Source organism: Pongo pygmaeus, chromosome 7 (assembly GCF_028885625.2).
Source record: "Pongo pygmaeus isolate AG05252 chromosome 7, NHGRI_mPonPyg2-v2.0_pri, whole genome shotgun sequence".
In the NCBI taxonomy this organism is placed as follows: domain Eukaryota; kingdom Metazoa; phylum Chordata; class Mammalia; order Primates; family Hominidae; genus Pongo; species Pongo pygmaeus.
In genome coordinates, this window is record NC_072380.2 from 18,197,558 (window position 1) to 18,223,333 (window position 25,776).

Genomic DNA, 25,776 nt, shown 5'->3' on the forward strand with positions numbered 1-25,776 from the left:
CTCAGGAGTCATTTGGAGAATCAGATAACGATGAGCAACCACATGTAAAGGTTCTTCAATACTGTAACCAGCAGCTTAGCAGCTAAGCCTCAAACTGCATTTTAAACTATTTTTTTCTTCTTTCCTTTTTCCTCTTCCTCCTTCCGGTCTCAAGATATAACTTTGAGATAAATTGCATGTATGTTACTGCTCATCTTAAAGTACAGCCTCAGAGTGGGCTGTGAACCTCTACTCCCTTCCCCTTCTCATGCTATACGCCCGTGCTTTATGCACATTTATTCACCTATGTGCTTGTTAAGCACATACCATACCCTCTCTCTTTTTTTTTTTTTTTTTTTGGAGATGGAGTCTCGCTCTGTTGCCCAGGCTGGAGTGCAGTGGCACAATCTCAGCTCACTGTAACCTCCGCCACCCAGGTTCAAGTGATTCTTCTGCCTCAGTCTCCCGACTAGCTGGGATTACAGGTGCACAACACCACACCCAGATAATTTTTTATATTTTTAGTAGAGACGGGGTTTCACCATGTTAACCATGCTGGTCTCAAACTCCTGACCTTAACTGATCCATCTGCCTTGGCCTCCAAAAGTGTTGAGATTACAGGCATGAGCCACCATGCCCGGCCCGGCCCATGTTCTCTTACCTGGTCACATATTTCCTTAGAAGCTCAGCAGTCAGATTCTGATAGGGATCAGTCACCTCTGGAATTCTTTCTTCAACAAAACATTACTTTGAGGATGGAACCCACACCTGGCTGAAGAGTGACTAATTTATAACCTGGCAGGATCCACAATGGTGCCAGCCCCTTCACCAATTGGGACAATAATTTAAGAAGACAACAGAGCAAGTCACACCACCTGGCACCTCCTGCCCCCTTTCCTTCTTCTGCATTCCAAACCCTTTCATTAAAAACCCATGTTCCCTCCACAAATTGGAGAGTGGAACTTTTTTCTGCTCTTCCCCTGCTAGCATTAATAATAAAATATTTCTCCCTCTTATTACAACTCATTATTATTTTTGACTTCTCTCTGCAAGCAGTGGGCAGCCGGACCCTTTTGCCGGTTACTTACAATACAACCTCTACAAAAAAAGAGCAAGAGTTTAAAGTAATAGTCCTTTTTCTCATCAGGGGACAAACAAAACACTTGAGAGTAACAAATGCTTTTTCTGGTAACAGTACCTAACGGTGGGTTGTTTGAATTTTTGGCAAGAAAAAAGAGAAGAACACTGAGATAAACAGCACTTGAATTCTTTTGTCTAGCCATCAAGAAGTAATTACCTTTCAGTTTTCCCGATACCTGCTAGAAAAATTTATCATAATGTTTAAACTGTCCACAGAAACAGACCCAAGGGGAACCTAGACCCTAGAAATGGATATGGATGGATAGGTCCAAAATGCATAAAGAAAGCCTCCATGCTCACTCGTCACATGGACAGAATTTCCAACCTTGGATTGACATCACTCTATCATCATCAGATTGCTCTCTTATTCAAAACGTAAATACCACCCTAGATGGGGTCACAGGGAAGCTGATATCTATTGGTCCCTTAAGGTGCATTTTTTTTTGCGATGTCCCTCCATCCCTCCCTTCCTGCCTCCCTCCCTTCCTTCCTTGTTTCTCTCTTTCTCTCTCTCTCTTTCTTTTTTTGTTTTTTTTTGTTGTTGTTGAGACGGAGTTTCACTCTTGTTGCCCAGGCTGGAGTGCAATGGTGTGATCTCAGCTCACTGCAACCTCCGCCTCCTGGGTTCAAGCAATTCTCTTGCCTCAGCCTCCCGGGTAGCTGGGACTACAGGTGCACGCCACCACACCGGGCTAACTTTTTGAATTTTTAGTAGAGATGGGGTTTCTCTATGCTGGTCAGGCTGGTCTCAAACTCCCTACCTCAGGTGATCCGTCCGCCTCGGCCTCCCCAATGCTGGGATTACAGGCATGAGCCACCGTGCCCAGCCTGGGGCATCATTTTCTCTGTACCATCTAGCAGATTGATGACCTTGAGAAATGGAAACTGTGAGAGACAAAGGAGTATACGGGAGAAATTGTGGGCTGTAGCCTCATAGACAGAAATCTCTTCTGCAATATTCCTAGCTACTTCAGACTCTCTGGTTTGCAGACCCTCCAACATCCCTAACAACTTTACATAGTGATCACAGTTGCCAGTGTACCTCTTAAGACATATTTCAAAGAATTAAGCATGAGTCAATTACCTGTCTGAATGGCTAGGATGCCAGGCTGCTGTGTGCAGACATCAGGTCCCTGAAAGACGAAGATGAGCGGAGAGGTGGATTTTACCCTGGGCTTATTTTCTCTGCACCGGCCAGGCTTCTTAGTTGCAACCACCTATATTAACTCTGCTTATTTAAACAGATAAGTAATTTCTTATAAGGAGATCCAAAAATTTTAAAATTGATAGGGAGGTTTGGCAATAAGGCAACCATACAAGGAGACAAAATTTACTAAAAGTCATACCACAGAAAGAGCTTGATTGGGTCACTGGACCCTCAGAACCACTGTTGCTGGGCTGTGCCCCTCCCCACACTCTCAGCCACATTATAGAACCCTAGATCCATCACAGTCACCACAAGAAGACACCCCTATTCTTTGTGTTACTCTTCAGGATTCAAAGTCCATAATGTAGCATCAGATTGGCTGAGTCTAGGTCTCACGTCCACCTTCCTAGCTGCCACATGATCATCAAGACAGAACAGCTGCCCAGCCTTCAGCTTCCAGTGTATAATGTTGGACCTGCTTCTCCATTTTGAAATTCATTCCAGATAGGAATGACTGGATGCTGAGAAGTCCAAAGCAATTGTCCAATGTTTTAGCTACAATGGAACCAAGATATTGCAGATGAAATATGCATAAAATAGGTCATTCTCTGGTTCTGTCTTATTTCATGACATCAGACACTAAACATAGTTCTGTATTATCTCTATCCACTACAAATGAAGAACACGAATTTAAAAAAATTTCCCTAAAAACAAAGACCTTGAATTACCTGGGGAAGGGTTGTTGGAATTTAATAGATTTTTACCTTTATCCTTACTTGTCTCCTAAAGTTTAGGATCAATATTCTAACAGCCTCATCCAAGGTTTCTTTATTCTTTTCACTTTGAAGAAACCAATTTTAACTAAGCCCACAGACTGTGAAGAGGAAAGGTGAGAAGCCAGAGGCAGCTTGTCATTCTGGGCTTAAATAAGGAAGAAACTTGAACCCAGTCACCTTGAATCTGAATGATGAACAAACTGACTAATTTTCTGCGTTGATTGAAACTCAAAGCTGAATACTCCCACTATCTAACCTGGAATTTTGTCTTCATATAGGCATACTGGGAATTCTGACAGGAGTGAGTGACAGCCCTAATCCCTGTCTCTCTGTATTTCAGTGACCTTTTGGAGGGGGCAAATTCAAATATGCTTGAGTTTGCAACCCTGTACAGCTTGAAGTGAGCTAAGGGTAATGTGGGAATTAAGGACATAAAAAGGAAAAAATGATTTCACCTAAACAGACATGTTCTCTAACTATGGTAGAGTAATACATTTTGAAATATATCTCATTTTTTCCCCTTTTGATGCCCTTAGAGATTCTCCACCCCCTCAATTCCCAGCAATCCTTAAACCATTGAAACTAGAGTAGGAGATTGAGGCTTTTACACCCGGAAAATGGCAAAAAAAATTTCTAAGAAAGGGGAAAATGTAATGATAAAATAGAATCACCTAAATATATTTGGTTGAGAGGAGGTTTTAGAACAACAAAATTGGTGCTCCATTTCTCCAGAGTGTGTCAGTATGACCCAACATGATATTAGATGAGCCAGAGGTGGCTGATGGAGGTCCGCATTTGTGTGGACATTAGGGTGGCATCTTAAGGCTCAAGTGGAGTCAGACAAACAGTTGAGAGTTAAACTAATTGTGAGATGGAAGTGGAAGTGCTGAAAAAGGTAGTCAACTGGGAGATATACCTGGGGTCAAAATGTCAAGGGTGCAAGGTACAGGAACATCAGAACTGGAGGTAACAGCAAAGTACATGATCATCATCAGCAGATGCCAGCATTATGCCTAAAACACCAGGAAGGAGCACCCATATTTTAAGCGATTATAGCACAGGATTCCAAAGACCAGTGGATGCTGAAATAAAGAGTCTGTGCTCAAAGATCAAATGATGTCAGACATTAGAACAGAGGTCAACAGCAGTATATATACAGACCAGATACCCTCCCTGATCACCTATGATGTTAAATGTAAGTTTCCCACTGCTTCCAAATGCCATCTTATGGAGAAAGAGGAAAAGGGAAAGAGAAGAATAGCCCAAATAAGGAGTTAATACTTCAAATGGATAGTTTGAGTCAATTTGTTGTGAAGCTGGCTAAATATTGACATAAATGATACAAATTTTAAGGCAAAGATAAATACAATAACTTGGAGAAAAATCAGTGCCACTGGTAATAAGAGTTGCAGAAAAAAATTGAGTTCAGAAATAGGCAACTTTTTAGAAAGGTATTTCTCTGTGTCTCAGTTGAAGTGTGTACATTTTACCAACTACAAAGGAAGCACAGTTTGGAATAGCTGGCAACCAGAAAACATATGTGACTTTCTGTAATTTGCATGGCTTTCTGTTGGCACTACTTGGAGGCACCAAGAACAATTTCTCCTTCCCCATATGAATCCCTCAGAATTCCGTCCTCTGGTGTTTGCTTTCGGCCTTTCTCCCATAGAGACCTTATTAATGGCACAAGACACATAAAACTAGCCACTTAAAGCGCACAACTTGTTTTTCTATAGATCAAAGGGCCATGGAATTAACAACTAGAACTATAAGGCTGGAAGGCCCCTGAGGGATCAATGAGTATATCTTTGCTATCCTACACAGAAGGCTGAGACTCGAAGAGGCAATACCACTTAGCCCAGATCCCACAGATAGATATTGACAACATTTGACATAAAACGTACCATCTCTAATAGTGGAAAAACTTGTAAATGGTTATACCAAAGTGTGGTTGCTTCTATAGTAAAAATGTATACAAAGACTCTGGGAGTAAGAAAAGAAAGCAACTCCATTACGAGAGTCATAGAAACAACATACAAACTGGATCTTAAGTAAGAAGACTTATACGACTTGCAAAAGAGGAAACAGAGAAAAGGTATTTTTACCAGAAGAAGGATGCACAAAGATGTGCAGTGGACATATGAGCATGACATATGGACGTATGAGGAGTGAGAGAATTTGAGGTAGGAAAGGGATCTAATAACTGCTAATCTCATGTTTCCTTCTCCATTCCAGGCTCTACTATAGACCTTTATTTCTTCCTATACTGTCCAGGAAGATGGTTCTCTTATGTCCCTTGTCCAATGTACATGTTTCCAGACTGAGTTCTCACCTACTCAGGCTGTCTGTGAATAGGGATATCTGTATCCCTTCTTGTAGCACACATTTCAGCTTTGTGAGAATACCAGAATCCAGTGTAGAAGTTGCAGCATCCTAAAAGAGCACAGAACCAAGAATGGCCACATTGAAATAGGTAGGAAGAGCAGTTTCACTTTGCCCACATTTCTCCCTCCTTCAAGTTGGCACAGCTCACCACTGAGAGAGATCCACTTGGCCCACCATTTCTTCCAAGAAGAAAGGAGAGTGAGAGTGCATCCAACATCCCCACCTTGTAGGGCACTGGCCCAAGAGAAATGCTCCTGTCTTGACTCACGCAGAGGACTGAAGGATCCAGCATAGTTGGAATACCTATGCATAGCTAATAACAGATTTGGGACAGGTAGCTCTCAGCATTTGGCATGGCCTCCAACAGCCATTGAGGGCGCCAGCAGCCACATGGCCTCCAACAGCCCCCATACAGCTAAGAGCAGCCTTCATGGATCTAGCACACAACTCCCAGTCCTTGGTGGGTCTCCCTGCAACTGATGAGACTTTCAGAAGCCTGCAACTCCAGACAGCCATGCAGCGCTGGATATCCAGCATGGGTGGCAGCTGCCAGCACTTATTGCACTAATTGCAGTTGGTGCTGATCACACCTGCCAGGGCAGATTGCAGCTGCCAGTCCAGTCCCTAGTGACTGGCACAACCCCCAGCACCAAGCATGGCCCCTAGCAGTGGCAAGGATCTCAGTGGATGTCACAGTTCTTAGCAGATGGTATGCATTTCTGCAGATGTCACAGATATGCAGACAACACGTATCTCAGCAGCCAGCTTAGTTCTGCAAGACTGGAAGAAGTCACACAATCCTGAGACTACTTCTGCAGGAGGGATAGAGAGAAGTGGAGCTTACACCCAACATCCTGGCATCTCAGTGCACTGCCCTAGGAAAAAGGAGAGGATGACTTTCAGTACCTGGCATGCAACTGGGGAAGTGCACACAATCCTGAATTTTCTTTTCAGGGGAGAGGAAGGGAAGTTGAGCTTGTACCTAGTGCTTTAGCATATCGATGCACTGTACTAGAGAAAAGGATAAGGCAGCATTTAGCATCCAGCACAACTCTGCAGAATTGGAAGAAGAAGCACAATTCTGAGACTTCTCCCCAAGGCAAAGGAGATAGAAGCAGAATGTGTACATTTATAAAATAGTTTCGAGAGATTCACAAAATCTCTAGCCAGACTGATTGTTAAAGGTTTTCTGCTGCTAAATCCAATCTGTAAAGACTAGAAAAAGTGACTGCTTATTTAAATGCACAGACACCAATGCAAAGCTACAAGGAACATGAAGAATCAGAAAAATATGACACAAGCAAAGGAACAAAATAAATCTTCTGTAACCAATCTTAAAGACATAAAGATCTATAAATAGCATGATAAACAATTTAAAATAATCATCTTAAGAAGCTCAGTGAGCTACAAAAGGACATAGATAAACAACTAAACAAAATCAGAGAAAAATGATACATGAACAATATGAGAAAAAGAACAAAGAGATTAAAAAATGTAAATAATGGCCGGGTGCGGTGGCTCATGCCTGTAATCCCAGAACTTTGGGAGGCCGAGGTGGGCAGATCACGAGGTCAGGAGATTGAGACCATCTTGGCTAACATGGTGAAACCCCATCTCTACTAAAAATACAAAAAATTAGCCAGGCATGGTGGCAGGCGCCTGTAGTCCCAGCTACTCAGGAGGATGAGGCAGGAGAATGACGTGAACCCGGGAGGTGGAGCTTGCAGTGAGCCAGGGTTGCGCCACTGCACTCCAGGCTGGGAGACAGTAAGACTCCATCTCAAAAAAAAAAAAAAAAAAAAAGTAAATAATAAACAAACAGAAACTCTGGAGCTGAAGAATATAATAACTAAACTGAAAATTCAATAAAGAGCTTCAACAGCAGAATTCATCAAGCGTAAGAAAAAAAGTCAATGAACTTGAAGATGGGTCATTTGAAATGATCTAATCAGAAGAAAAAAAAAAAAAGTGATGAAAGCCTAAGAGACTTATGAAACACTGTCAAGCAAACCAGTATACATATTATGGGAGCCTAAGAAGGAGAAAAAAGAGAGAGAGGCAGCCAGCTGTGGTGGCTCACACCTGTAATCCCAGCACTTTGGGAGGCTGAGGTGGGTGGATCACGAGGTCAAGAGATTGAGACCATCCTGGCCAACATGGTGAAACCCCATCTCTACTAAAAATACAAAAATTAGCTGGGTGTGGTGGCATGTGCCTGTAGTCCCAGCTACTCAGGAGGCTCAGGCAGGAGAATCACTTGAACCCTGGAGGCAGAGGTTGCAGTGAGCTGAGATCATGCCACTGTACTCCAGCTGGCGACCGAGACTCCATCTCAAAAAAAAAAAAAAAAAAAAAAAAGAAAGAAAGAGAGAGAGAGAGAGGCACAAAGCTTATTTTAGAAAATAATGACAAGAAAATCCCAAACTTTGGGATGGAAATGGATATCCAGACTCATGAAACTCAAAAGACACCAAATAGAACCCAAACAGACACCAAACAGAACCCAAAGAAGTCTGCTTCAAGGCATGTTATAATTGAATTGTCACAAAAATACAGTTAGATAGAATAAATAAGTTCTAGTGTTTGATAGCACAGTAGGGTGACTATAGTTAAGAACAATTTATTGTATATTTCAAAATAGCTAGGAGAGAAGATTTGGAATGTTTCAAATACAAAGAAATGATAAATATTTGAAGTGATGGATGTCCTGATGACCCTTATGTGATCACTAAACATTGTATACATGTAACAAAATATCAGATGCACCCTATAAATATCTATAATTATTAGGCATCAATAAAATTAACTAAATTAATCTTTAAAAGTCAAAGACAGAAAATTTTGAAAGCAGTAACAGAAAGCACACTTTATATGAAATGACCCATCACATAAAAATGACCTCTAGTTGCAGTGTGCTGAGGTCACGCCACTGCACTCCAGCCTGAGTGACAGAGCAAGACTCCATCTCAAAAAATAAAAATAAAAAAGGGGCCTCTGATAAGACTGTCGGTGGATATCTCAGCCAAAACCTTGCAGTCCAGAAGTGAGAACGATGATATATTCAGAGGGCTAAGAGGGGAAAAAAAATGGCAACCAAGAATTCTATACCCAGCAAACTGTCTTTTTAAAATGAAGGAGAAAATAAAGATCTTCCTAGATAATGCTGGGCATGGTGGCTCATGCTTGTAATCCCAGCACTTTGGGAGGCTGAGGCTGGTGGAACACTTGAGCTCAAGAGTTTGAGTCCAGCCTCAGCAACACGGTGAACCCTCACCCCTTCAAAAAATACAAAAATAAACCAGGCATTGTGGTGTGCACCTGTAGTCCCAGCTACTCAGGAGGCTTAAGTGGATAGCTTGAGCCTAGTAGGTTGAGGCTGCAGTGAGCTGAGATTATGCCACTGCACTCTGACCTGGGTAACAGAGGAAACCTAGTCTCAAAATAAAAATAAAATAAAATAAAATAAAATGTTCCCAGATAAATAAAACCTAAGGGAATTCATCACCATCACATCTGTCTCAAAAAAAAATGCTAAGGAGAGGTTCTCATGTTGAAACAAAAGAATGCTAAATGACAACATAAAAGTAGGTAACGGTTGAGACAAAAGGATGCTAAAAGATAACATAAAAGTATATGAAAGTATAAACTCACTTTATAAAGGTAAATGTAAAGACAAATAGCTGATACTGTATTACTGTACTGTTAAAATCGTTCTTTTTTTTTTGAGACAGTGTCTCACCCCATCACCGAAGCTGCAGTGCAGTGGTGTGACCATAGCTCATTGCCACCTTGACCTCCTGGGCTTGGGCGATCCTCCCACCTCAGCCCCCCAAGTAGCTGGGACTACAGTTGTGTACCACTGTGCCTAGATAATTTTTGTATTTTTTGTAGAGACAAAATTTTGCCATGTTGTCCAGGCTGGTCTCAAACTCCTGAGCTCAAATGATCCACTGGCCTCAGCCTCCCCAAGTGCTGGGATTACAGATGTGAGCTGTAGCGCCTGGCCAAAATCATTCATAATTTTAGTGTGAACTATGGAAAATAGTATGAAGCTTCCTAAAAATATATATATATAATTACTGTATGATCCAGCAATCCTACTCCAGGGTATATATTCCCCAAAAATGAAATCAGGATCTCAAACAGATGTATGCACTCCTATGTTTATTGCAGCATTATATACAATAGCCATTGTGATAGTTAATACTGAGTGTCAACTTGATTGGATTGAAGGATGCAAAGTATTAATCCTAGGTGTGTCTGTGAGAGTGTTGCCAAAGGAGATTAACATTTGAGTCAGTGGCCTGGGAAAGGCTGACCCACCCTTAATCTGGGTGGGTACCATCTAATCAGCAGCCAGCACACAAAGCAGGCAGAAAAACATGAAAAGGCTAGACTGGCTTAGCCTCCCAGCCTACATCTTTCTCCTGTGCTGGATGCTTCCTGCCCTCAAACATTGAACTCCAAATTCATTAGCTTCGGGACCTGGACTGGCTTCCTTGCTCCTTAGCTTGCAGACAACGTACTGTGGGACCTTGTGATCACGTGAGTTCATACTACTTAATAAACCCCTCTTTATTTATATATTATATATTTCATTTATATATATATATATATATCCTGTTAGTTCAGTCCCTCTAGAGAACCCTGACTAATACAGCCATAATACGGAAGTAACCTAAATGTCCATCAACAGATGAATGGATAAGAGATTATGGTATATACATACAATGGAGTGGTACTTAGCCTGAAATAAGGATAGTCCATTATTTGCAAAAACATGGATAGACATAACTGAAACAAGTCAGTACAGAAGGACAACACTGCACAATTTTACTTATATGAGGTATCTGAAATAGTCAAACTTATAGAAGCAGAAAATAAATTGTACCAGGAAAACTAGATATCTACATGCAGAAGAATAAAACTAGACCTGCATCTCTCACCATATATAAAAATCAACTCAAAATTGAGTAAAGACTTAAATATAACTCCTTAAGCTGTAAAACTACAAGGCAAAAACGTAGGAAAAAGCATCAGGACATTGATCTAGCTAAAGATTTTATAACTAAGACTTCAAAAGCACAGTCAAGAAAATAAAAAAGGAGTATATCAAACTAAAAAGCTTCTCCACAGCAAAGGAAGCAATCAGCAGAGTGAAGAGACAATCTGTAGAATGGGAGAAAATATTCATGTAACCAGGGGCAAATATGCCCAATATACGAGGAACTCAAACAACTTGATAGAAATACCCACATAATTTGCTCAAAAAGCAGGCAAAGGAACTGAATAGACATTCCTCAAAAAATACAAATAAAAATAAAAGACATACAAACAGCCAAAGATATTGGAAAAAAATGTTCGACATCCAAGTCATCAGGGAAATGCAAATCAAAACCACGAGATATCATCTCACCCCAGTTAAAACGTCTATTCTAAAAAAGACAAAAAATAACAGATGCTGGTGTGGATGTGGATAAGGTGGAACATTTGCACACTCTTGATGGGAATGTAAAGTAGTACAGACCTTATGCAATACAGGCAGGAGGTGTCTCAAAAATCTAAAAGTAGAACAACTATATGACCCAGCAATCCCACCACTGGAAATCTATTCAAAGGAAAGAAAATCAGAATAGCACAGGACTATCTTCACCCTGTCCCCACCCCAGCTCCATGTTTACTGAAGCACTATTCACAATAGCTAAGATAAGGAATCAACTTCAATATCCGACAACAGATGGATTAAAAAATATGGTATATACTATATGCCTAATGGAATACTATTCAACTATAAAAGGAATGAAATCCTGTCATTCACAGCAACATGGATGAGCCTGGAGGATGCTAAGTGAAATAAGTCAGGCACAGAAAGATAAATACCACATTATCTCACATGTGAGAGCTAACAATTTAAAGTCATGAAAGTACAGAGTAGAACTGTGGTTATTAGAGACTAGGAAGTGTCAGGGGAGGGAAGGATGGGGAGAGGTTTGTTAAGGGATACAAAATTATATCTAGATAGGAAGAAGGAGTTATGTTGCTATGTAGTATTGTAGGGTAAATATGGTTAACTATAATTAATTGTATATTATTAAAAAGCTAGAAGAGAGGACTCTGAATGTTCAAAACACAAAGAGATGATACTTCTTTGAGGTGATGGATATGCTAATTTTCCTGATTTGATCATTACATATTGCATACACATATCCAAATAACACTCTGTATCTCATAAATATGTACAATTATTACATGCCAACTAAAAATAAAAGGATAAAAATCTCAGGCTCTGATGGTGGCACTAATGAATTCTACTAAATATGTAAAGAAGAACTAATACCACTCCTTCTCAAACTCTTCCAAATATCGAAAACAAGGAAATACTTTCACATCATTTTATGAGGTCTGCATTACCCTGTTATAAAAGCCAGACAAGGAAATAAAATTACAGGCATATGACCCTGACGAACATACAGGCAAAATTCCACAATGAAATAGTAGGAACTTCAAATCAATAGCACATTAAAAGAATCTTCGCTATCATCAAATGTGATTTGTTTCTAGGATACAGGATGGTTCAATATAGGCAAATCAATAAATGTGATGTACCACATTAACATAATAGAGCAAAAACATATCATCATCTTAATTGATGCAAAAATAGCATTTGACAAAAATCAACATCCTTTCATGTTAAAAACTCTCAAATTAGGTATAGAAGAACTGTACCTCAACACAATAAAGCTCACATATGACAAGCCCACAGCTAACATCATACTCAGCAATGAAAAAGCGAAAGCTTTTAAGATCAAGAATAAGACAAGGATACCAACTCTTGACACTTCTATCCAACACAGTACTGGAAATTCTAGTCAGAGAAACTGGGGAAGAGAAAGAAACAAAACGGGAGCCAATTATAATCCTGGAAGACACAATTCAGAACACCAAAACCCCAAATGTTGAAATTGTGAAAGATCAAAATTTGTAAAGTCTAAAATCCCATAACTCACAATCCTGAAAGACCAAAATCCCAAAAATATGATTCTGGAAAAAAAACACAAATTATTTAAGAGATACTTATTTAATTTTTAATAGGGGTTTTATTTAAGAAATACATATAATATGACAGAACATTTTCTAGGATACTTTGTACAATAAAATAGGCAATAATAACATATATGTTTTTGCAAGCATAAAGACTCAGATATACTAATGACATTCCATGGATATAATGGTTATGAGCAGATAAACCATATTCATAAAGAAATAAATCAAAGTTGATATGTATAAATGCATATCACTATGATTGGTAATAGTAAGTTGGTGCACCTAGCTTTATAACAGCAGTCATCTGAAATAACGTGACAAGCAACCTAAGTCTTTTGAAGAAATTTGTAAAAAAAAACACAATGTGTCACCATACATCACCACTGCACCAGTTGCCCAAAGAGCCAAGATTTCAAAAAATTTTATCTTTCACAAATGCAGCTGTACAAAAGGACATCTCTTCATTTATTGATGATTTCAACATTTTTATCTACATGCACAATGCTTACACACAGTCTACGTTGTATAAATGCACCCTCATGAAGTCATACTTGCAAGAAACGCATAAAATAAATTAACTTTCTAAAAGTCTTTACACAATTTATACTTCCCATACTGGAAGTGATGTGACAGTGAAATACAAAGCATAGTGAATTGTAAAAAATAATGATAACAATCTAAAATAATGGAAAAAAACTTAAAAAAGGAAAAGAAAAGCCAAAAGCAAAAAAAAAAAAAAAAAAAAAAAGCTAAAAAGAAAAAGTATATTAAAGGCATAGATTATGGGCAATTGCCAGGAGGTGGAGGTTGCAGTGAGCTGAGATTGTGCCACTGCACTCCAGTCTGGGTGACAGAGTGAGACCCTGTACCCACCACACCAAAAAAAAAAAAAAAAAAAAAAAAAAAAGATTATGGGCAATTGCATGAAGATTGTCCATAAGAGTTGGTCAAATTTCATAATCATTAACTATATTTGAAGTCTTGCAACACAATAAATGACTACTTTTTTTTTCCTTTTTGGACATGCTTTTCCTCAGGAAAAACATTCATATTCATTTTCTATGTGGTCCTGCTCTTTTGAAATTCTTTAACATCTGCTGACATCAGCATTCCGTATTAGATTTTCTCATCTTCTATGCCATGCTTCTCTGTTGTTTTGGGCACACAGAAACCATTCTGCATGCCCTTTTATACAGACCACAAATTTGGTAGAAATAATACTGGTATTAAATACAACACCACTGTGTAAGTGTTTTTTTACCTGCCCTGCACATAATTATTTTCAAACCAGTCAGTAACTTCACTGGCTTCTTCAGGCAAATGGGGCTAATTTATTAAAAGCTTTTGGGATGTCATCAGCTGAAAGGAATGCCAACTCAGGCAAATGATGCATTTTTAAACCGAAGTTTACATCGTTGCCATATTACATGGCCAATTCACTCATCTGAATTTTTCACCAAGTGTACTGTGCTGAATTGAAAAAACCAACTTTATTGATAACACATTGAAATTCACTTTTAGAAGTTTTGCTTGCACCTAATTCCAAATCTGTCATTATGGTTTGGGAATTTAACTGAAACCCGTTTTTTCTTCAAAAGGACAAAGGCAAATAATATTTCTGCCTAACAATCCTGTGGTTGTGATTTTCAGGACTTTAGATGTTAAGAATTTTAGACTTTAGAGATTTTGATCTTTAAGGATTTCAGCATTAGGGATTATAATGTTTGGATTCTGTCTATTGGGATTATGACCCAAACCCATGTAAAAGACATCTAAATGAGGAAGGAAGAAGTTAAATTGTCTCTGTTCACAGATGACAATGTCTTATACGGGCAAAACACTTTAGACTTCACTATAAAACTGTTAAAACTAAAAAATAAATTCCGTAAAGTTTTAGAAAAATAAACAAACATACAAAAATCAGTAGTGTTTCTACACTAGCAACAAAATCTCATTTATAATTGCCACAAAAATAAAATGCTTAGAAATAAATTTAACCAAGTAGGTGAAAGATTTGTACATTGAAATCTATAAAACATTGATAAAAACGAAGACAAATAAATGCAAAGAATTCTCATGTTTACGTGTTGGAAGAAAGAATATTGCAAAATATTCTATACTATTCAAAGCCATCTACGAATTCAATGCAATCCCTGCCAAAATTCCAATGAAATTTTTCACAAACACAGAAAAGATAATTCTAACATTTCTGTAAAACCACAAAATTTCTGGATTGACAAAGCAGTGTTGAATAGAAAGAACAAAGCTAGAGACATCACTCTACCTGATTTCAAAATCTACTATAAAGCCTTAGTAATCAAAATAATATCAGGTTGGGTGCGGTGGCTCATGCCTATAATCCCAGCACTTTGGGGGGCCAAGGTGGGCAGATTACCTGAGGTCAGCAGTTTGAGACCAGCCTGGCTAACACGGTGAAACCCCATGTCCACTAAAAATACAAAAACTAGCTGGGTGTGGTGGCAGGCGCCTGTAGTCCCAGCTACTTGGGAGGCTAAGGCAGGAGGATCACCTGGACCCAGGAGGTGGAGGCTGCAGCGTGCTGAGATCGTGCCACTGCACTCCAGCCTGGGCAACAGAACAATACGGCATCTCAAAAAACAAAACAAAAAACAAAATATCAAAAGGGGATAAAAATGGTCACAGAGAACAATGGAACATAGTAAGGAGCCCAGAAACAAATCCACACATTTACAGCCAAATTGACTTTGACAAAGATGCCAAGAATACAATGAGGGAAAGGACTACCTCTTTAATAAATGGTGTGGAGAAAAGTGGATATCCACATGTCAAAGACTGAATTAGACCTTCATCTCACACCATATACCAAAATCAACTCAAAATGAATCAGAGCCTTAAATATAAGACCTAAAACTGTACAACTTCTAGATGAAAACAGAGAGGAAATGCTCCATGGTGTTGATCTGGACAATGATTTGTATTTATAACCTTGACTTAATGAAAATGAAAGCTCAATTTATCATCAAAATTTGTAGGATGCAGTGAAAGCAGTGCTTAGAGGGAAATTTATAGCATCAAATACCTATATTAAAAAAGAAGAGAGATGTAAAATCAATCCCCTAAATTTCTACCTTAGGAAATTAGAAGAAGAAGAGCAAATTAACCCAAAGGAAGCAGAAGAAAATAAATAACTACATGAGATTGAAAACAGGAAATAAGTAAAGAAAATCAATGAAACCAAAAGGTGGTTCTTTACAAAGAAAAATAAAATTGATAAGGCTCTAGCCAAGGTAACTGAGAAAAAAGAGGAAAGACACAAATGAGTAATATCGGCAATGAAGTAGGAGACATCACTACAAATCTCATGGACACGAAAATAATAAGAAAGGAATACCATGAATAATATATGCCCACTAATTTGATAACCTGGATGAAATGTACTAATTCCTTGAAAGGTGCAATCTGCCAAAACTCATTCAAAAAGAAATAAACATTCTGAATAAACCTAAATATATATATATTTAAAAGCACTGAATCAGTAATAACTTTCCAAAGCTGAAGGCATCAGGCATAGATACATTCACTCTTAAATTCTATCAAACATTTAAGAAAGAAATTATGCCAATTCTCTACAATCTCTCTCAGAAGATAGAAGCAGAGGTAATACTTCCTAACTCATTCTATGTGCCCAATATTAACCTAATACCAAAATCAGATAAAGATATTAAAGGCAAAGAAAACTACAAACCAAGATTTTCTATGAATATAGACACAAACATCCTCAACAAAACTTTAGCAAATAGATTCCAACAATGTGAAAAGAATTATACACCATGACCAAGAAGGATTTATCCCTGTTATGCAAGACTGGTTTAATATTAGAAAATCAATAATGTAATCCATCACATCAACAGGACAGAGAAGAAAAATCATTAGTTTATCAATAAATGCAGAAAAAGTACTTGTCAGAATCCAACACTCAGGCATAATAAAAACTCTCAGTAAACTAGGAATAGTAGAGAACATCCTCAACTTGGTAAAGAATATCTACAAAAGTCCTACAATTTACATACTTGGTAGTGAGAAACTTTCCCACTAAGATCAAGAAAAAGCTTTCCCACTAAGATCAAGAAAAAGGCACGGATACTCCCTTTTACCATTTATCATACTGGAAGTCCTAGCTAACACAATGAGAAAATGAATGAAAGGAAAAGATATATAGATTAAGAAAAAAAATAAAACTATCTTCCTTTGCAGATGACATGTTTATGTAGAAAGTCCAAAATGATTTATCAAAAAACCTCCTGGAACTAAGAAGCAATTATAGCAGGATGTAGGGTTCAAGGTTGATACAAAAAGGCTATCACCTTTTTATATACCAGCAATGAACAATTGAATCTATAATTTAAAATGTCATATTACTTATATTAGCATACAAAAATAAAATACTTGGGTACAAATCTAACAAAATATGTACAAGATCTATGTGAAGAAAACTATAGAACTCTGATAAACAATACCAAGGAAGAACTAAATAAATAGATATTTCATGTTCCTGGAGAGTAAGACTCAATACTGTAATGATTTCAGTTCTTCCCAACTTGATCTACAAAGTTATTACATTCTCCACCAAAATATCAGCTAGTTATGTCACAGATATCAACAAACTCATTTTAAAATTTATATGAAGAAATTAAAAACTGATGCTGTGCTACTTTAAGACACTAGAAAGCTACAGTATTCAAGAAAATGTGGTATTGGCAAAAGAATTGGCAGATAGATCAATGGAAGAGAATAGAGTGTCCAGAAATAGATCCACATTAATATAAGCAAACTGATCTTTGACAAAGGAGTAAAGGCAATCAATTGAGAAATGATAACCTTTCAACAAATGGTGTTCAGACAATCTACAGGAAAAAAATATGAATCTAGACACAGAACTCACACTCTTTGCAAAAATTGACTTAACATGGATCACAGATTTAAATGTAAAACAAAAAAATATAAAATTTCTAGAAGGTAACATTGAAGAAAATCTAGATGGCGTTGGGTTTGGTGATGACTTCTTAAGTGAAACACCAGAGGCATGATCCATGGAGGAGAGAATTGATAAGCTGAACTTCATTAAAATAAAAAACTTCTAAACAAATTTACAAGAAAAAAACAAACAACCCCATCAAAAAGTGGGCGAAGGACATGAACAGACACTTCTCAAAAGAAGACATTTATGCAGCCAAAAGACACATGAAAAAATGCTCACCATCACTGGCCATCAGAGAAATGCAAATCAAAACCACAATGAGATACCATCTCACACCAGTTAGAATGGCGATCATTAAAAAGTCAGGAAACAACAGATGCTGGAGAGGATGTGGAGAAATAGGAACACTTTACACTGTTGGTGGGACTGTAAACTAGTTCAGCCACTGTGGAAGTCAGTGTGGCGATTCCTCAGGGATGTAGAACTGGAAATACCATTTGACCCAGCCATCCCATTACTGGGTATATACCCAAAGGACTATAAATCATGCTGCTATAAAGACACATGCACACGTATGTTTATTGTGGCATTATTCACAATAGCAAAGACTTGGAACCAACCCAAATGTCCAACAATGATAGACTGGATTAAGAAAATGTGGCACATATACACCATGGAATACTATGCAGCCATAAAAAATGATAAGGACATGGATGAAATTGGAAATCATCATTCTCAGTAAACTATCGCAAGAACAAAAAACCAAACACTGCATATTCTCACTCATAGGTGGGAATTGAACAATGAGAACACATGGACACAGGAAGGGGAATATCACACTCTGGGGACTGTTGTGGGGTGGGGGAAAGGGGGAGGGATAGCACTGGGAGATAGACCTAATGCTAGATGATGAGTTAGTGGGTGCAGCGCACCAGCATGGCACATGTATACATATGTAACTAACCTGCACATTGCACACATGTGCCCTAAAACCTAAAGTATAATAATAAATAAATAAATAAATAAATAAATAAACAAATGAATAAATAAAAAACTTCTTCTCTGCAGAAGACATTGTCAAGAGAACAAAAAGAGAAGCTACAGATTGGGAGAAAATATTTGCAAAAGATCTATCAGATAAAAAAATAAGAACACAAACAAGCTAATTTTAAAAATGGGCCAAAGACTTTAATATACATCTCACCAAAGAAGATATACAGATGACAAACAAGAATATGAATAATAATCAGGGAAGTGTGAATTAAAGCCACAGGGTGATACCACAGCACATCCACTGGAAAGGGCAAAATCCAGAACACTGACAACAACATATGCTGGCAGAAATGTGGAGCAAAAGAAACTCTCACTCAGTGCAGATAGGAATGCAAAATGCCACACCCACTTTTGAAGACAGTTTGGTGGTTTCTTATAAAATTAAACATACTCTTCCCTTATGAACCAGCAATTGTGCTCACCGGTATTTAACCAAAGAAGTTGAAAACTTATGTCTACATAAAAACATGAACGTAAATATTTATAGCAAGTTTATGCATAACTACCAAAACATTAAGCAACTGAGATGCCTTTCAGTAGGTAAATGGATAAACTGTGGTACATACAGATGATAGAATATTATTCAACACTATAAAGCAAATGGAAGATGGATGAATAGAATCCTCCAGTGAGTACCCCCACCAGCCCTGCAAAGGAAGATCAAAATGAGCAACTATCTAAACAAGAAAGTACCTTCACAAAAACTAAAAAATCAGGTGAGAGATTGTACTACTTGACTTTTGCATAATAACAAGAAAAGATACATTGAAGAAGATAGGAAGGATAGTCTTACATTACCTATACCACTCTACCCCACCCCCAGGCAGTGCATTGCAGTGAGAGAATCTATGTACTTGAGACAAAGAGAAGGAAGTGAGTGGGAGACTGCATTGGAACTCAGTGTCAATCTCACCACAGTGGTACACAGCACTCAACAGAATTCCACTGCTACTGGCCAGGCTCAGTGGCTCACGCATGTAATCCCAGCACTTTAGGAGGCCGAGGCAGGTCGATCACTTGAGGTCAGGAGTTCGAGACCAGCCTAGCCAACACGGCAAAACCCAGTCTCTACCAAGAATACAAAAATTAGCTGGGTGTGGTGGTGGGCGCCTGTAATCCCAGCTACTCGGGAGGCTGAGGCAGGAGAATTGCTTGAACCCAGGAGGTGGAGGTTGCAGTGAGCCAAGATGGCACCACTGTATGCTAGCCTGGGTGACAGAGCGAGCTTCTGTCTAAAAAAAAAAAAAAGAAAAAAAAAAAAGAATTCCACTGCTCCTGATTCCAGGCCAGTGCCCATGGAGGAAGAATTCAGACCTGCCCCAGGCCAGACGGAAATCTGCTACCCTATCAGGAGAAACCTGAGTACAAGTCCCCTTTAACAACAGCTGACTGAAGTGGCCTTGGGCCCCGCCCTGAATAACTTTCAGTGGTAGCCAAGCTATAGCAATCATGGTCCTTGGGTAAACCCCAGTGATGCGCTGTTCTGGGAGGCTGTGGGCTTGTGGTATGACCCAGAGTGATACCATCTGTGGGGGTCATGGGAGTACTCTTGTCACCTCTTCCCCAACACCAGGCAGGGCAGTGTGGAGACAGAATCCTTCTGCTCTGAATAAGGAGAGGAAAAAGTAGAAGGGACCAGCCCCGCTCACCACAGAACAATGCAGCACTAGGCAGAACCTCAAAATCTGAATTCATGCAATTGTTCCAGTATGGTGCTTCTAGACCCACCCTTGGCCTGAAGGGAATCCGCCATTCAAGCAGGACAAACCCAAGTCTTGGCAGGCTTCACCACCAGCTGACTAAAGTAGCCTTGGGCCTTGAATAAACATCAGTGGTAGTCAGGCAGAAATGATTGCAGGCCTTGGGTGACTGCAGTACTGGTCTGGAAGGCCATGGGCTTCAGATGCAACCTAGCTTTGGGCCAGCTCTAGTGGCTACAGAAGTGTCTTTGTTGCCCTTCCCCAACTCCAGGCAGCAAAGCACAGAGAGACTCCTTCTGCTTGGGGGAAAGAAAGGAAAGTTAGCAAGAAACTTTGCTTAGGAACTCAGGGAATTCTTCCCGTTCTCCAAGTCTATCAGCACTGAATATCTAGGAGTCTGCACTAGAATCACGGCATATATGGTCTTAGGGCACTCTCCAGTGCTGTAATGACTGCAGTGACTACAGGTTTAGATAACTTATCAGCCAGTTTACTTTGAATTTCTGGAAGGCACTCTGAAGACAAATGGGTATACACAAGGCCAGACTATGAAGACTAAAATAAACACCTAAGTCTGTAATGCCCAGACATCAGTGTATGTCCACAAGCATCAAGGATGTTCAGGGAACTATGATCTCACCCAAAAGGTAGCAGTGGTACCATGAGGTACCAGTGACCAACCATGGAGAGATGCAGATGTGTGACCTTTCAGACAGAGAATTCAAAATAGCTGTTTTGAGGAAGCTTAATAAACTTCAATAAGACACAGAGAAGCAATTCAGAAACATCACAGAAATTCATCAGAGATTGAAATAATTTTCAAAAATCAAATAGAAATCCTAGAGCTGAAAATACAAGTGACATAGTGAAAAATACATGAGAGGTCTCAACAGTAGAATTAATCAAGCAGAAGAAAGGATTCACGAGCTCAAAGACAGGCTATTTGAAAATACATAGAGGAGAAAAAAGCAAAAAAGAATGAAAAAGAATGAGGAACATTTATGAGATAGAGAAAATAGCCTCAAAAGGGTGAGGTTAAGGCATTAGTTTTAAAAAGAGAGTAGAGAATAAGATAGGAATAGAAAGTTTATTCAAAAAAGTAATAATAGAAAACTTTCCAAACCTAGAGAAAGATATAAACAACCAGGTATAAGATAGTTAAAGTCACCAAGCAGATTCAACCCAAGGAAGACTACCCCCAGTCATATAATTATGAAACTCTCAATGATCAAGGAAAAAGGACCCTAAAATAAGTAAGAGAAAACAAAAACATAACATATAAAAGGTCTTTGATACATCTGACAGTAGCCTTCTCAGTGGAAAACTTATGGGTTAGGCGGGAGTAGGATGACATATTCAAAATGCTGAAGGACAAAAACTACCAACCAGAAATAGTGTACCAAGCAAAGCTATCCTGCTTACATGAAAGAGACACATAGAATTTCCTAGACAAGCAAAAACTGGGGAAATTCATAACCACCACCTGTTTTACAAAAATGCTACTTCTTCAATATGGAAGAGAGAATGCTAACATGCAACAAGAAAACATCTGGAGGAATAAAACTCACAAGTAAATACACAGATAAATTCAGAATACTCTAATAGTATAGTCGTAGTATGTAAAGCCCTTATATCTTTAGTATGAGGAGTAAAAGACAAATTTATCGAAATAAAAACTATAACAATTTTTAAGAGATAAAAAAGATTTAAAAATATAAAAATACATACATTGAGATAATAAAAAGTCAAAATGTGGGATGAGGGAATGAAGTCAAAGTGTGAACTTTTGTTTTTTTCTTTGCTTATTTCTTTACTTTGTGATCAATGATAAGTTGTCATAAATTTAAAATAATATAACTATAAGATGTCTTTTTGTAAGCCTCATGGTAACCACAAAGCAAAAAACTATAATAGATACATGATTAATAAAAAGTAGGGAATTAAGACGTACTATGAGAGAAAATCACATATCCACAAAGGAGAACAGTAAGAAATGAAGACAAGAAAAGAGGACTTCCAAAGCAACCAGAAAGAAAATAATGTGATGGCAGTAGTAACTCCTTACCTATCAATAATACTATTGAATGAAAATGGAATTCTCCAATTAAAAGAAATATAGTAACTGAATAGATTTTTTAAAAGATCCAACTATATGCTGCCTCTAAGAAACCAACTTCGTCTATAGAAACACAGAGAGTGAAAAAATGAAAAATGAAAAACATAAAAGAGCAGTAGTAGCTATCCTTATATCACATAAAATAGACTTCAAATCAAAAACTGTAAAAAGAGGCAAAGAAGGCCATTATACATGATAAAAAGATAAATTCAGCAAGAACATATAACAATTGTAAATGTATATGCACTCAACATTGGAGCACCCAAATATATAAAGCAAATATTATAGATAGAAAAATGAAGATAGACTGCAATACAATAATAGTAGGAGACTTCAACACCCCACCCTGACAGATTGTCCAGACAGAAAATTAACAAAGAAACATTAGAATTAAACTGCATTCTTTACCGTGTGGACCTAACTGACATTTACAGAACATTTCATCCAACTGATACCAAACATACATTCTTCTCATCAGCACATGAAACATACTTCAGGATAGATCATATTTTAGGCCACAAAACAAGCCTCAACAAAGTCAAAGTCATATAAAGCATCTTCTCAGATCACAATGGAATAAAAATAAAAATCAATAACAAGAGGAACTTTGGAAACAGTACAAATATGGAGAAATTTAAAAATCATGCTCCTGAAAATCAAGGGGTCAATGAAGAATTAAGAATAAAATTAAAATTGTCTTAAAGCAAGTTAAAATGGAAATACAATAAACCAAATCTACTGGATGCAGCAAAAGAAGTGCCACAAGGGATGTTCATAGCAATAAATGCCTACATCAAAAAAACAGTAAGACTTCAAATAAATAACCTAACAATGTACCTCAAGGAAACTAGGAAAGCAAGAACAAACCAAACCCAAGATTAGCAGAAGGAAATGAAATGATAAAGATCAGAGCAGAAATAAATACAATTGAGAGTACGGAAGCAATACACAGATCAATGAAAGTTTAGCTTTTTGAAAAGATAAAAAAGTCAACAAATTTTCAGCTAGACTAAATTTTTTAAAAGATCTAAATAAATAAGGTCAGAGACAAAAGAGGAGACATCACAATTGATACCACAGAAATACAAAGGATAATTAGAGAATATTATGAACAACTGTATGACAACACATTGGAAAGCCTAGGAGAAATGGATAAATTCCTGGATACATACAACCTACCCCTATTGAACCATGAAGCAATACAAAACATGAACAGACAATGAGCAATGAAATCAAAACAGTAATAAAAAGTCTCCCATCAAAGAAAAGCCGGGACCTGATGGCTTCCCTGCTAAATTTCAGAATTTAAATTAACCAGACATTTTTAAAAGGAACTAATACTAATCCTTCAGAAACTCTTCAAAAAGTCAAAAAGGAGAAAATACTTCTAAATTCTTTTTACAAGGCAAGAGTTATACTGAATACCAAAAGCAGATAAGGACATCCAAAAGAAAAAAAAAACTATAGACTAATATCTTTGATAAACATAGATGCAAAAATCCTGAAAAAAATACTAGTAACCTAAATTCCATGGAACATTAAAATGATCATTCACCATGATGAAGTGATGCAAGGATGGTTCAGCGTATGCAAATCAAAGATGTAATATACCACATTAACAGAATCAAGCACAAAAACCATAGATCATCTCATTAGACATAGAAGCATTAAAGAATTCAATATCCTTTTATGATAAAAACTCTCAACAAATTAGGAATAGAAGGTATGTGCCTCAACACAATAAAGGCAATATATTATAGGCCCACAGCTAACATTAAACTCAATGGCAAAACATTGAAATTCTTTCCTTTAAGATCTGGAACAAGAGAATAATGCCCACTCTCATCACTTCTATTCAACATAGTAACGGAAGTCCTAGCCAGAGTAATTAGAATAGAAAATGAAATAAAAGGCATTCAAAACAGAAGAGAGGAAGCGACGTCATTTCTGTTTGAAGCTACATTCTCTTATACATACAAAACCCTAAAGATGTCACAAAAATATTAGATCTAATAAACAAATCCAGTAAAGTGGCAGAATACAAAATCAACACACCAAAATCACCAGCATTTTTATACAGTAACCATCAATTTTCCAAAAAAGAAATCAAAAGAACAATCACATTTATGATAGCTATAAAAACTGCTTAGGAATAAATTTAACAAAGGAGATAAAAACATGTATACTGAGAACTATAAAATTTTAGTGAAAGAAATTCAAGAAGACATAAATAAATGAAAAGATATTTTGTCTTCATGAATTGGAAGACAATCCAATCCATGAAAAAATATTGTTCAAATGTTCATACTACCCAAAGTAATCTACAGATTCAATTCAATCACTAACAAAAGTCCAATGTCATTTTTCAAATGAATAAAAAAAAATTTTTTTTTTTTTTGAGAGGGAATCTTGCTCTGTCACCCAGGCTGGAGTGCAGTGGTACGACCTCAGCTTACTTCAAGCTCCACCTCCCAGGTTCACACCATTCTCCTGCCTCAGCCTCCTGAGTAGCTGGGAATACAGGTGCCCACCACCGCACCTGGCTAATTTTTTGTATTTTTAGTAGAGACGGGGTTTCACCGTGTTAGCCAGGATGGTCTTGATCTCCTGAGCTCGTGATCCGCCTGCCTCGGCCTCCCAAAGTGCTGGGATTATAGGCGTGAGCCACCGCACCCGGCCAAAAATCCTAATTTTTTTTTAAGAGATAGGGTCTTGCTCTATTGCCTAGGCTGGAGCACAGTGGCATGATTGTAGTTCACCATAACCTTGAGCTTCTGGGCTTGAGTGATTCTCCTGCCTCAGACTCCTCAGTAGCTGAGACTACAGGCATGGATCACCATGCCTGGCTAATTTTTTTTGTTGTTTGTAGTGATAGGGTTTTATTTTATTGCTGGGCTGGTTGGTCTTGAACTCCTGGGATCAAGCAATTCTCCTGTCTTGGCCTCCCAAAGTGCTGGGATTACAGATGTGAATCAACGTGCTGTGCTTAACCATCCTCAAATTTATATGGAACCACAAAAAACCATCAATAGCCAAGGTAGTCATGAGCAAAAGAAACAAAGCTGGAGGTATCACACTACCTGAGTTAAAACCATACTACAAAGCAAGGGTAATTAAAACAACATGGCAATAGCATAATTGACCAATGGAATAGAAGGAAAAGCCCAGAAATGAACTCTCACATGTACTATTAATTGATTTTCAACAAATGTGCCAGGAATATACAATGTGTTGGCAGGGCGTGGTTGGCTCATGTCTTTAATTCCAGTACTTTAGGAGGCTGAGGTGGGCAGATTGCTCGAGCTCAGGAGTTCGAGACCAGCCTAGGCAACATGGCAAAACCCTGTCTCTACTAAAAATACAAAAATTATCCGGGCATGGTACTGCATGCCTGTAATCCCATCTACTTGGGTGGCTGAGGCAGGCGAATCACTTGAATCTGGGAGGCAGAGCCTGCAGTGAGCCAAGATTATACC